At 39.6% G+C, this 13,225-nt stretch overlaps 1 protein-coding gene across 1 annotated transcript in view; it reads left to right on the top strand.

Moving 5' to 3' along the window:
* Window positions 1-13,225, top strand: part of ZNF704 (zinc finger protein 704) — a 58,710-nt gene that overhangs the window by 21,090 nt on the left and 24,395 nt on the right.

Genomic DNA, 13,225 nt, shown 5'->3' with positions numbered 1-13,225 from the left:
GCCATGTAGAGCTTTATAGGTAATAACCAGCACCTTGAAGCATGTCCGGAGACCGATGGGAAGCCAGTGCAGCTCACGGAGGATAGGTGTAACATGGGTGTACCTAGGTACACCCAGTATCACTTGCACGGCTGCATTCTGGACCAGTTGTAGTCTCCGAACACTCTTCAGGGGCAGCTCCATGTAGAGCGTGTTACAGTAGTCGAGCCTTGAGGTGACGAGGGCATAGTGATCATTTGGAGTGCCTCCCGGTCCAGGTAGGGCCGCAACTGGTGCACCAGGAGAACCTGGGCAAAAGCTCCCCTGGTCACAGCTGACAGGTGATGTTCTAATGTCAGCTGTGGATCCAGGAGAACACCCAAGTTGCGGGCCCTCTCTGAGGGGTGTAAGATTTCACCTCCCAGGATTAAAGGTGGAATATCTGGACTGTTTTGAGGGGGCAACATCCAAAGCCACTCAGTCTTGTCGCAAGCGCAAGCTTGTTCATTCCCATCCAGACCCTGACAGTTTCCAGGCACTTCCAGGCACTGGCACATTACTTCCACCGCTTCACTGAGTTGGCACGGGGCAGACAGATACAGCTGGATATCGTCCGCATACTGGACCGAACCCTGCGGCACCCCATAATTGAGGGGCCTAGGGGTCGATCTCTGCCCTCCGACCAACACTGACTGCGTCCTGTCCGAGAGGTAGGAGGAGAACCACCGCAAAACGGTGCCTCCCACTCCCACCTCTTCTAGCCATCTAGCCATACCATGGTCGATGGTATCGCCGCTGAGAGGTCAAGAAGCACCAGGATAGAGGAGTGCCCTCCCTCGCTCGCCAGAGATCATCGGTCAGTGCGACCAAACCAGTTTCGGTGCAGTAACCAGGCCTGAAATCAGACTGAAAGGGATCTAGATAATCCGCTTCATCCAAGGTCTGCTGGAGTTGAGAAGCAACCACCTTCTCAATAACCTTTCCTAAAAATGGGAGGTTGGAGACTGGACGGTAGTTTTTAAGGACAGCCGGATCCAGAGCAGGCTTCTTAAGGAGGGGTCTCACCACCGCCTCCTTCAGAGGCTGCGGGAAGGACCCCTCTCGAAGCAAGGTGTTTATAATCCTCTGGATCCAGCCCCTAGTCACCTCTCTGCTGGTCGAAACCAGCCAGGAGGGACAAGGGTCCAGTAGACAAGTGGCGGTACTCATCGATCCAATGGCCTTGTCCACTTCCTCAGGAGTGGCAGGCTGGAACTCAAAGTTTGCTCAAGAATCCCTCGGCATCTCTGCTGGCACTGTCCAAGTGGAGTCAAGGTCCGTCCGAATCTGAGCGATTTTATCCAACAGAAACTGAACAAATTCCTCCGTTCTTCCCTGTAAGGGTTCACCCGCATCTCTCCCTTTCAGGAGGGAGCGGGTTATCCTAAACAGGGCGGCCTGGCGAGATTCTGTGGACGCAATAAGGGCGGAAAAATGCGCACGTTTTGCCACCCGTATCGCCACTAGATAAGACCTAATAAAGGTTCTTAGCAGTGTTCGGTCGGATTCGGAGTTACTAGCCCTCCACCGTCGCTCTAGGCGTCTCTTGGCGCTTCATCTCCCGGAGTTCCTCGGTAAACCAAGGCGCCCTCCTGGATCCACTGCCGCGGAGAGGCTGCAAAGGCGCAATCCGATCTAGAGCCCTAGTCGCCGCGGTATTCCAGGCAGCGACCAAGGACTCAGTCGAATTGTGGGCAAGGGAGTCAGGTATCTCCCCAAGCTCCGTCTGAAATCCCGAAGGGTCCATCAGGTGCCTGGGGCGGAACCATTTAATCGGCTCCACCTCCCTGCGGGGGGGAGTAGCTTCCAAAAATCAAGCCTTAGCAGGAAGTGATCTGTCCATGACAAGGGCGAGATCTCAATCCCCTTTAATTCCAGATCACGTCTACACTGCTCCGAGAGAAACACAAGGTCAAGTGTGTGTCCCACCATATGAGTCGGACCCTGAGTTACTTGGGTCAAGTCCATGGTTGCCATGGAAGCAATGAACTCCTGGGCCCCATCAGAGTGTTCGCCAAGAGATGGCAGGTTGAAATCCCCCAGTACTATAAGTCTGGAGAATTCAACCGCCAGTCCGGCTACTGACTCGGGGGAGTTTCTATCAGAACTTCAAAAGGTCATTAAGTGACCAGTTGTAAATCGAGGATTATATGGACTTGCATTGGGGCATTCACAAAGGATTGTGAAAATATGCTAAATATAAATTATATGTTTCTTGCTACTGAAGATATTCTGTGTATTGTTCTCCAATGGAAGCACTTTCTGTAATATGCATAGAGACTGTAGACTAATTTCTCAGAAACTGTATTGGTTGTCACTTATAAAGTTGGTGTAAAAGCAAACAGTGGCAATTTTTGAAAGTGATATTCTCACGCACTCATCTACTGCTAAAAAGACGTGAGTGATTTGAAGCCTTGAAATTTCACCATTAACCTCTTAGAGGTGTGAAATTTCTTAGTGATTTATAATGACATATCACTGAAAGGGGTCATGTTGCTCATCAAGCATTATGCTCCACTCAGAGCAAAAAAATATATATATTACTTTTTTTTGCCTTTTAATAAAATTTGCTAATTCGAAAGATGCCAACAGAATCCTCTTGGGTTTTTTTCTAAATGAAATGCAGAACTTTAGGTATTAAATGTGTGTCTGTGTAAAATATGTGAGTTTGTATAAAAAAGATGTATGTACACATATAAATCTTAAAATTAGAGTACTAAAGGCAGTGATGCAAAGACATTTATAGAGGTTTTAAGTACCCAAATACAGTAGATGACCAGGAAGCTATTTAGCGGTTTGTATGAATTGGTCTGATTCAAGATAGGAGGAATGTGTTTAATTTGTTTTCAAGGCTTATAGGCTACTTCACTTAGCTGACTCTGAATACTATGAAATTCCTCAGTATGTAACTGAAATTAAAACATCATGAATTGAATTTTAAAAGCATTTTTTGTATTATAACACCAATAGACGTATGCAGAAGAATAAAATAAATTCCTCCTCAGGAGGGATCATGGTAGTGAGGTACTCTACATGCCTTAATGAAACAGCCAGTGAAGGACTCCTTGGTATACTCTGAGCTTGGTTGTTTTCATGCAGACGTTTCATTACCCAAACTAGGTAACATCATTAGCATGTAGTTTGGTTAATGAAAAGTCTGCAAGAAAACAACCAAGTTCAGAGAGCACTCATTTCAACCTTGAGCTAAAAATATTCTCCTTTTTTTGATAAAATAGCCAAATTTCCATATTTCCTGAAAGTCATGTAGGAAGAGGGCATTTCAATGTCAAGCCCAATACTGTTCTATAGGAAGGGGCAGCAATTAGAAGAAATAATTCCAGGGCAGTTGGCAGTTTGATCAAAGGGGCATGTAAGGAGCCTTCCCCGCTAGATTGTATGGAATGGACAGATGTTGCTAGGTGAAGGCAGTTCTATAAGAAAGCCTGGTCTAAACTATGCACTGCTTTAAAAAGTGACAACAGCACCTTGATTCCTACCCCAAAGCCAAAAATCAACCAATGCAGTATAAGTGTTATGTGGCTATCACAAGATACCCCCATAACTATTTGAGACACTCTGTTCTGGGCCAGTTGTGGCTTATAAATGCTCTTCAATGGTAGCTGTACATAAAACACATTGCAATGGTTCAAGTCAAAGACTGAATAAGGTATGAATGACAGTGAATAACATTTCCTGCCCAGGAAAAGATCACAGATCTCACACAAGACAGAGCTGTGCCAAAATTCTCTTCACCAGAATTCCCTAGTACTCCTTGAGCAGAAGCTGTGACTGCAAATGAAACCTCGAGATGTGAAGCATTCTGTTTGGGGCAGTGCGGCTTCACACATGGCTAACAAGAATCATACTGGAATTAATAGGTCTTCAAACTAGAAATCTTTAATATTTCAGCCCTTGAAATAAACAAATGACATCTCATTCAGAAGCATCTGTACTCTTCCTTTTGCTTCTTCAAAATCCAATTTAAGAGTATCACAGGGAAAAGCTGTCCTATGTTGATTATGAAATTGGTGGTTTATATCAGATCCACCAGATGGCACTAGAGAGTGTTTACAACTTTAATGTACAAAAGGGATTATTTCATAGAAAGAGAAACAAAATGCATATTTTATTATATACAATTTACGTAGTTGAATTTATTCAGTTTCATACACTGAGTTTCAAAATTATATATACACACACACACACACACACATATATGTCACAACCCCTGGTATGCCCCAATTATGGGAGGAAGCTAACTGCTTCCATTATCTGTCAATCGTCTCGTCACAAGAGTCCATCACGACAGAAACCCAATATTTTTACTGTTGCCTTTGTTATATTTGTGTTGTATTTGTGCTGATAAATAAATAAAGGGAGACTAGTATAGATCTATTTCAAGCTATTTAGCTCTCATCAGCTAGCCATACCCTTACTGGGATTCGAACCTGTGCTGTATTACATCTTAGGCAGACGTCTTAGCCATTAAGCCACTGTGGCCTAAGATGTAATACAGCACAGGTTCGAATCCCAGTAAGGGTATGGCTAGCTGATGAGAGCTAAATAGCTTGAAATAGATCTATACTAGTCTCCCTTTATTTATTTATCAGCACAAATATAACTAACATACATACATACATACATACATCATACACACACACACACACACACACACACACACACACACACACACACACATATATATATATATATATATATATATATATATATATATATATCGTGTATACTTCTAGAAGAGTGAAGTTGTTTTTGGCAGCAATAAAGAGAATTGTACATAAATGTCCTTTTAAGTTTTTACACTTTTGTGGAAGTAATTTGTGATTTGTTGGCGACAGCGATACAAGATCTGAAACTATTTACAACTACATTTAAAATTCTTCTTAATTATTCGTTGTTTTAAAAAAATCATGGGCAGAAGTTTTATTAGTGCTAGAAGCTTCATGTTGTAACTAGTGTATGTTACAACTGTAGTCTTGTCAAAGTCGTCAAAAATGTTGTGGGTTTTCCATCACTGGAAGGTTTTAAAAAGAGACTGAACAGCCATCTGTCAGAAATGGTATAGGGCCGTGATGGCGAACCTATGGCATGCATGGCCCAAAGTGGCACATGAAGCCATGTTGCCTCGCAGCACGGCCTTGCCTGTTTGTCTTCTTGGTTTCTGGTGTGCATGCACAGGCGTTGATCAGCTGTCCTGTGCACGCGGCAGTGCCGAAAACCGGTGTGCGCATACGCGCCAGCCAGCTGATTATGAGGTGTGCATGCATGCCAGAACCTGGAAGTTCAGCTTTTCCAGAGCGTGGTCCCTTCGTGCACACAGCAGTGCTGAAAACCAGCCTTCGTGCACACAGCAGTGCTGAAAACCAGCTTGTGCATGCGCGCAGGCCAGCTGATCATCAGGCACACATGCGCTTTAGAACCTGGAAGTTCAGCCTTTCGGAGTGCAGCGCTGACAAGAGCGTACGTGACATTTCTGTGCAACCTTTTTGGCAGTTGGTGCCGAAAAGGTTCGACATCACTGGTATAGGGTCTCCTGCTCGAGCAAGGGATTGGACTAGAAGGCCTTCAAGGTCCCTTCCAACTCTATTATTCTATGTTCTAAAGATAGATGCATTTGGTTAGATGCTGTTTGATTTTGTGGTAATCAGACTAGGGAAGACAGGTGGAAAGTCCTCAGCACAGCTATTGAAAAGGGAGACTTTGTAAATCAGGAGCGCCTATAGCTACAGTGCAGTCCTGATTTCATGGAAGACACTTTTTCATGGACTGGGTGGGGGGGATGGTTTTGGTTTCTTTTGCTTGCTTGCTCACCTCCTACTGCTGTTTGGCCTGGTTCCTAACAGGCCACCGACTGGCACCAGTCTGTGGCCCAGAATTTAGAGATGCCTGCTTAAATCAACTGGAAGGTTGGAATGTGTTTCTAGCAATGCCACTAAAAGAGATCAAACTTTTATTTTTTGTCCAATTTTGTCCTTCGGCGGAAGGATTGGAGCAAAAGATCAACCCCTCCATTTCTAAGCATAAACCCTTTATTTTTCTAAAAGATCCCCAAATTATGCCCTTGGACTTCATTTGCAAAAAGTGGTCAAATTTTAGATTTTGGTTTGAGCTAGGGAGGGTGAATTATGTCTCGGTATGGTGTCTTTCCCATTCCTATTTCCACAAATATTAAGGAAAAGAAATGACAATGCCAAAATCCAGCCATTTTTTTTGCCAAATTTTACAGGTTGTCTTGTGGATTTTAACAAACCCATGCAGCCAATAGATTGCCTATTTCCACTGTAAATAGATTATGAGTCCTTTATCAGGTTAGAAAATAGTGAACTCATTGTTCAAGATGCCTTACTTGCATCTTGTTATGTCTAATAATTTTTAGGATAAGCTGTATAATCAAAAGCAGAGGCATATCCAAGAAGTTCACGTTGTAGAGAGAGCCAACCATAGTAAACCTTGTAAAGGAAAATATGGTTGTAAAGCTCAGTTTTAGTATTGCCATTCCTGTCCTTTCTCTAGCACCTGCTTTATTGTGCAAGATTAGCTAGCTATGCAACAGCAAAACATCTGAAATATCTGAGCACCGATTCTGTTTTGCCTAAGTTTAAAGAATCCTTCAGATCATGCTTAATTACTAGTGATCAAATAGATGTGTCCATGTGGTCTCATAATGGGGCTGAATATATAAATGGTTCTAAATGAATATATGAAGATAATATTGAAATTATAATACTGAAATAGTTTTCCACTTCTTTCTTCCTGGATTTTTTAAAAACTATGTAGTTTAAATCAACATTAGGGTTTCTTAGTAGTTCTCATTCAAGTTCTAACCAGATTTAACTCTGGTTAGTTATTTAAAGATCAGCCAAGGAGTTAAATATACAGTAGATCACAATTTCTTCCTAATTCTGTTATTTGCTTACGTCAGCCTTTGGCTTTTTAAAGAGCACTGAATTAAATAATAATAATTCAGCAGGAGATTTTGAATGTAGAAGCTGCCAGAATAAAGTTTGAGTGTATCATTTCTCTTACTGAATGCTCAAGTTCCATCTGAGCAACTTCTGCTTGTTTAGTAGTTTTGTCACATAGCAACATTGAATGAGTGTTTGAAAGTCTCCAGCAACTAATATGTGTAAAAGAAAAGGAGAAGTGACAGTGCAAAGAATCCAGCTTGAATGTACTTTGAGCTAATTCTGTTCAATTTGGGTGTGTGCAATATAAATCACACCCAAATAGAGTAAATTAGGAAAGAAATTAATTCATCCAGATACATTGGTTTAAATGACCTATGTTAACTCTGCATCAAAAGAAAACTAGACATTAGTAAATATAATATGCTTCATATATTATCCCAGAATCGTAATGCTATCAAGGGGCACAGCTCCATATTCAATGAAAGGGAAGAATGTAGGGGTTTTTTTCCTCATTACTATTTTTGTCTTGTTTCTGTCCTGATAAAATACACTAAAATACTTCTTCAAATGGAATGGACTTGCAGATATGGTACTTAATTAAACACAGTCCACTGCATCTACATAAGTAAATGTTGCATATTTTACTGGTGGTGTTTCAGATTGGTCTCTGAATAACAGTAATCAGGTTTGAAAAGGCAGGTGCTATTAAGGATGCCTGCCAAAAAACATAATACTATTTCCTAGATTAAAAACGGTGACACTTGCTAGCCAGTGTCTTATCATACTATAACTGCATTCACATTACATTATGCTGTGACCCATTTTAATCTTGTTTGTTGAACTAGCCCTTGTGGTTATTATGTGAACTCTGCATGTAGAAGATAGAACTCCTGTTCAGTTTATTTTTCAAATAATTGGCTCCAATTCTCTATCCAATGTAATCAATGATTTAGATTTGAATCGTGACCAGACATAATTCATTCATTTAGAGAGATTTAGATTTAGATTCCTTTGCAAACACTAATTATTGATATGGAAATAAGAACAACCACCTGTGAAGAAATTCAAACTACTGTACTTGCTGTCTGTTTATACCCTCTAAATTTTCAAAAAAAACCCACTGTCAAGTGTTTTGTTAAATACCTTTTGGAAGGGCTCATTCCAGTATCTAAGCCCCAGGCTTAGAGATGGCCATCCTCTATTGGGACAGAAAAAATATAAATCCCTTCCTTTAATTTAAGAATATTGCTCCATTTTCACTTTTAGAAGTGTTTATATTAAATATTATTAAAATCCTAAGCACATTAAGGTGATAGAAAGTTTCATTAAACTTACTGGAGTTTGGTGATTAGTATATAGGATTTGTTTATTTATTTGTCTGTTTGTTCATGCATTCATTTCATTTCATTTCTATAGCAGCATCACAACAAATGACTCTGGGCAGTTCACAATTCAAAACATATATTACAATTAAAATTCTAAAAACATTTTAAAACAATAAAACAGTAACAAGCATCAAATATTATATTTTCTTAGTATGCAGGCTTATACTTACTTCTTGTGAAAAAAATAGATAATATTCTGCATTCCATTTGCTCTCTTTAATGATGCTTTTTGTATAAATTCTAGAACAGGCCCTTAATCTTCTTAAAAATTATTAAAAATTATCATTCACATTTTTAGAAATACCACTGAAGTATGTTATGTACACAGTCTATAGCCCTAAGGGGTACTTATGCCCCAGAGGCCCTCCAATAGTTGCTTGAATTGTAATTTTCAATGCATAGGAAGAATTGTTTTGATTCATTAATTTCAATGTTTTGTTGACTCCTTGTATATAAGTGAATGCTTTCTTTAACGTCTCCTTTTCTAAAGGCAAGGACAGATAAATATTATAAAGACTTTTGCAGACTTGACTATGCCAATGGAAGATAGTCAATATTATTTGTTTGTGATAAGTTATTCATTAACCAAATTTAAAGTATACAAAGCAGTGATTTATAGCTTTGTATACATTTTAAGGGGGCAGATTTGTGTATGAGGAGAACTGGACAGCTTTACATGGCTTCCGTGTCTAAATGTGATATCTGAAGGAAGATTTTGCCAAGATTTTCCTATCTGTCTTCAGTGTTCCCTAGTCTTAAGATCACAACTATAAAGTGTGAAATCTAGGCATAGTGACAAGCTTTCGTTAAAAAAATGTATCTTTTTACTTTTATGGTGTTACTATTACAATGCTTTGATGTATTTGTTAAAACAATTAAGGTAATGTGGCTGTTTGCATGTAGTCTCTTTTTCTCCATCCTTTCGTTGTGGGAGTAAGCTTGGAAAGATAAATGTCTTATTTATATTTATATTTATATTGCCAACAATACTGTGATCACACCACCAAGCAGTGTAATATGAGGGGATAATTTTGCCAAGTTGTTTTATTTGGACAAATGTACTCCACAGACATGGTAGCATAAAGAGAGATGTTATACTTCATTTTCAAGCATGAGGCTTGAAGAAATGGTGTTAGATTTCAGGAAAGGATTCAAAAGCAGCCAGCAGCAACAGTAAAATTATCTCTTTCGTGCCATTCATTATATCACAAATATCTTTTGAAAAGTGTCAGACACCTGTGCTGATGAAACCAGAAAGGGGAAAAATGTCATCTTGTGTATGTTTAATATGTGTATCATGACAGTGTACAAATGTACTAAAGTCAGCCTGTAGAGAACCTTCCTGGCTGCACAACTCTTGTTTCTTTCACACCCCACTACTTCCATCGGCATTGTGGCTAATACAGTTTGGGAATTATGTTTCCTTCTAACTCGTAGACCGGACCCATTTAGTCAAATCACTTGAAGGATTTGCAGGTTTTAAATTACAATTCTCTTCATCCTTGCCCATTAACAGGCTAGGTGGGGTAGAGAAATGTTGGATTCCAATTATCTTTGGATTTTTCTCGTACGTGATTTCCTTTTATGGAACAAGGAAGGAGTCTGTGCCTATGAGAGAAAATTAAACAGTGGCATCATGAAAGTAAATAGTACAGAAAGTAAATACTTCAGAAAGTAAGTGGGAAAAGGGGAGGATTATTGACATACCTCTTACCCAGGATTCTGTAATGTTATGCTTCTGGTTTGTGTGTCCATATGCCTGAATTCAAGAACATATGAGTGAGGCCGTTTTCTATTTATGAATGCAGTTCTTCCATCCAACTCTCCCATGGATGCAATAATAACCCCTCCGAAATTCTTAATAGCTCCAGGTGGGAACTTTCTATTAATTGGTCTCTCTGCAAGGAGTAGGACTAATTCTGAATTTTGACTGGCACTTAAAAAAGAGCACAGATTCCTATGTATCACATACAGTTTTAGTTACAAGTTTTTAGTTTTTGGTACTGCACAACACTTAAAAATGCCATGCATGGTGATGATATTGGCAATTTATAAAATGGCAGCAATACTGTACAGCGACTGCCTTCTTTGGTTTGAAAGGCTTCCAAGCCCAAAATGTACAGGATAGTAATTTCCTGAATTCCACATGATGTTTATTGTAGTAATGCTTATTTAGATATTTTTAGATTACAGGACTTGCAATAATTTTGCATTTTCATGATGTTGATGTTAATAAAATTATTACCGGAAGTCAAATAAGATTGAAATTGTTGGGCAGCATTGGGCATCAGAGTTTTGTGACAGATTTCATAATGTTTCACCAGCAAATGTGTGGCATCTACAGAGGCACAGCCGGCCACAAGTAACTGAGCAGGGACTTACTGAGTTCCTGCTCATCACAGTTGCCTCTGTGGTCTTGAAGCCCAAAATGGCCCAACAGATACCAGCTGTGAATGCCTATATCAGTGTAAGTTTGAAATCCTTAACTGAGAAGCACTTGACTTTAGTGAACTGTACAATACCTGTTATACAAGACTCAGTAGATAGCAGTGGCTGGACTGACTTGGATTAAGCTTGAAAGATAACAAGGTTTGGCTTTGGAATAAAAGAAATACCAGGGCCACGGACTAAGCTGGGAAGTTGAAATACATCCCAGAAGAAGGAATCATTTCTTTACTGTATTGTTGCCAAGAAAATTCCATAGACAAGCCAGGAAGCCTTCAGGAGTTGATCCTGAAGGAGACGGTTCCTTTGTCCATGTTGTGTAAAAGCTCCATATTTGTACTTTGGTTCCCTTCTCCCTCCTTCCCTTACGTAATCTCAGTTTTCTTCAGATACAGAAAATACATTATTGTTGCTGGTGACCTAAAAAAGGATGATGGGGAGAGGAGAATAGAACAGATAGGAGACAGATATATTTCCTGCTGCAGCAACTCTGTATGTAATCTGCTTCCTCTGTCCCCCCCAGCGTGTAATGAAATAATGAAATATCTTACAAGGAGAAAAAAAAACTGTTTTGAAAAAGAAAAGTAGCTGTGGCTGGAGAATGAGCTCTACGCATGTTGGGCTTCAGAGAAGCATTATGTCATTCTCATTTGCACTATTATGGGATGATCTCATGGAGGGGGGAGTTGCTGCAATTTACAGCTCTGCTATTTCAGCCCATGTGATGATCAGCATTCACTGTGCTCACCGGCAGAACAGAATGAAAGGGGGAAAGGAGAAGAAATGGCATTGTAAATTATTGAAAATCCTGAGACGTTTTAAAGAACAAATGCTGGAATGGACAGATTGACAATAACAGGAATGCGATTCACTTGCTCCTTTTTCTGTTCCTCCGGAGGGATTTTATCTCAAAGAAGAAGAAATCACTCAGGTTGATTTTTTTTTCCTTTTTTTGCAGTCCCTACCAACTTTTCCCTTGCCATCTTGCCTTACCGTTCTATGATCCCCATTTAAAGACTCATTAATTTTTTTTAAAGAGCAAAAGCATATATATTAAGCCTATTGTATAACTTGAAAACTGTGGCCATTAACCAGTGCATGTGTGCCATGATGTGTATTGTGATTGATAATTCCCAAGTTGCTTATTGTTAAATTACTTACAATTAGGATACAAATATATGAAAAACAATTTGTACTTTTAAAAGAAAACTTCCACAAGAATTGAAAAATGGAAGTTGGAATAGAAGTCAAAAGACAAAAATGAAGATTGCTGAGAACTAGAAGTAAAAATTGGCAAACCTGTGTGTGTGTGTATGTGTGTGTGTATATGTGAGAGAGGGAGGGAGGGAGGGAGGGAGGGAGGGAGAGAGAGAGAGAGAGAGAGAGAGAGAGAGAGAGAGAGAGAGAGAGAGAGAGAGAGAGAATCCAAGCCAATCAAATAGATCATCCATATCATAAATCAGGGACAAATGAATTTTTTCCAGCCAGTAATTCCCCCCTCCCTCCTTCTCCTCCTCCTCGGGAGTTTATATTAAAATAACACCTGTGGGGAAGAAATTTTAACGTTTCTTCCTTTTATTTAAATTATACAGTTAAATATAGCTTTATGGGATTTTTGTTTCAAAACTTCTGCATTTAACAGATTTTTTTAAAGGACTTTAACAAATCCATATTACCTCTGCTATTCCCACAGAATCCCTACACTTCTCTCAGTGGCAGTCCCATGCATGAGTCTTTGTGCAAAGAAGAATGATGAGGCTATCAGTTGCAATGCCACGTGGTTGAATTATAAACATAGTGGATTTTACTATATTCATTAACGAGAATAGCAGTGGTAGAAAGAAAGGTGGCATCATAGATAGTGTACTTTAAATGAGGCACAGTTTTTGCCTTAATTTCATGAGCAATTCATATAAAATGCATTTTTGTAAAAAAAGGTAAAATAAAATATATGACGTATTGCAATACTTTAGCAAAGAACAGAAAGCTCAACAAAATGTATAACCTTTTGCCTCTCCTGTCCACTGCTTAGTTTCAGGAACTGGTTATTCCTCTGTATAGGCATAAACTGTAAAATACAACTACCGTAATCCACATAATCCATAGTTCTGCCGCCCACAATACTAGAAATTGTTGCCAAATACATGTCACAGTTTGAGACAGAGAATCTTTGGAGGTATTGCTAAACTGCCTTGTTTGGACTGCCATGTTTTGGCATGACTACCTGGCAGATTTACCTACCTTAATCTTTAACTAGACAATTTTGAAGCACATGTTGAAAGTCAGCACAGTGAGCAAATACTATCCATTGAACAGATACTGCACCAACTTGTTCTTTTGTTTGAAGCTTTTAAAGAGCATTTAGACACCCCATGCCCCAACTGGAGCATCATTTCAGAAATATTTCTTTAACTAAATAGAGAAATAGAATGACCAATGATGGGCAAAAAA

Source organism: Thamnophis elegans, chromosome 8 (assembly GCF_009769535.1).
Source record: "Thamnophis elegans isolate rThaEle1 chromosome 8, rThaEle1.pri, whole genome shotgun sequence".
Lineage (NCBI taxonomy): Eukaryota > Metazoa > Chordata > Lepidosauria > Squamata > Colubridae > Thamnophis > Thamnophis elegans.
The sequence above is the reverse complement of the archived record's forward strand: the minus strand, read 5'-3'. Positions and strand labels throughout refer to the sequence as shown.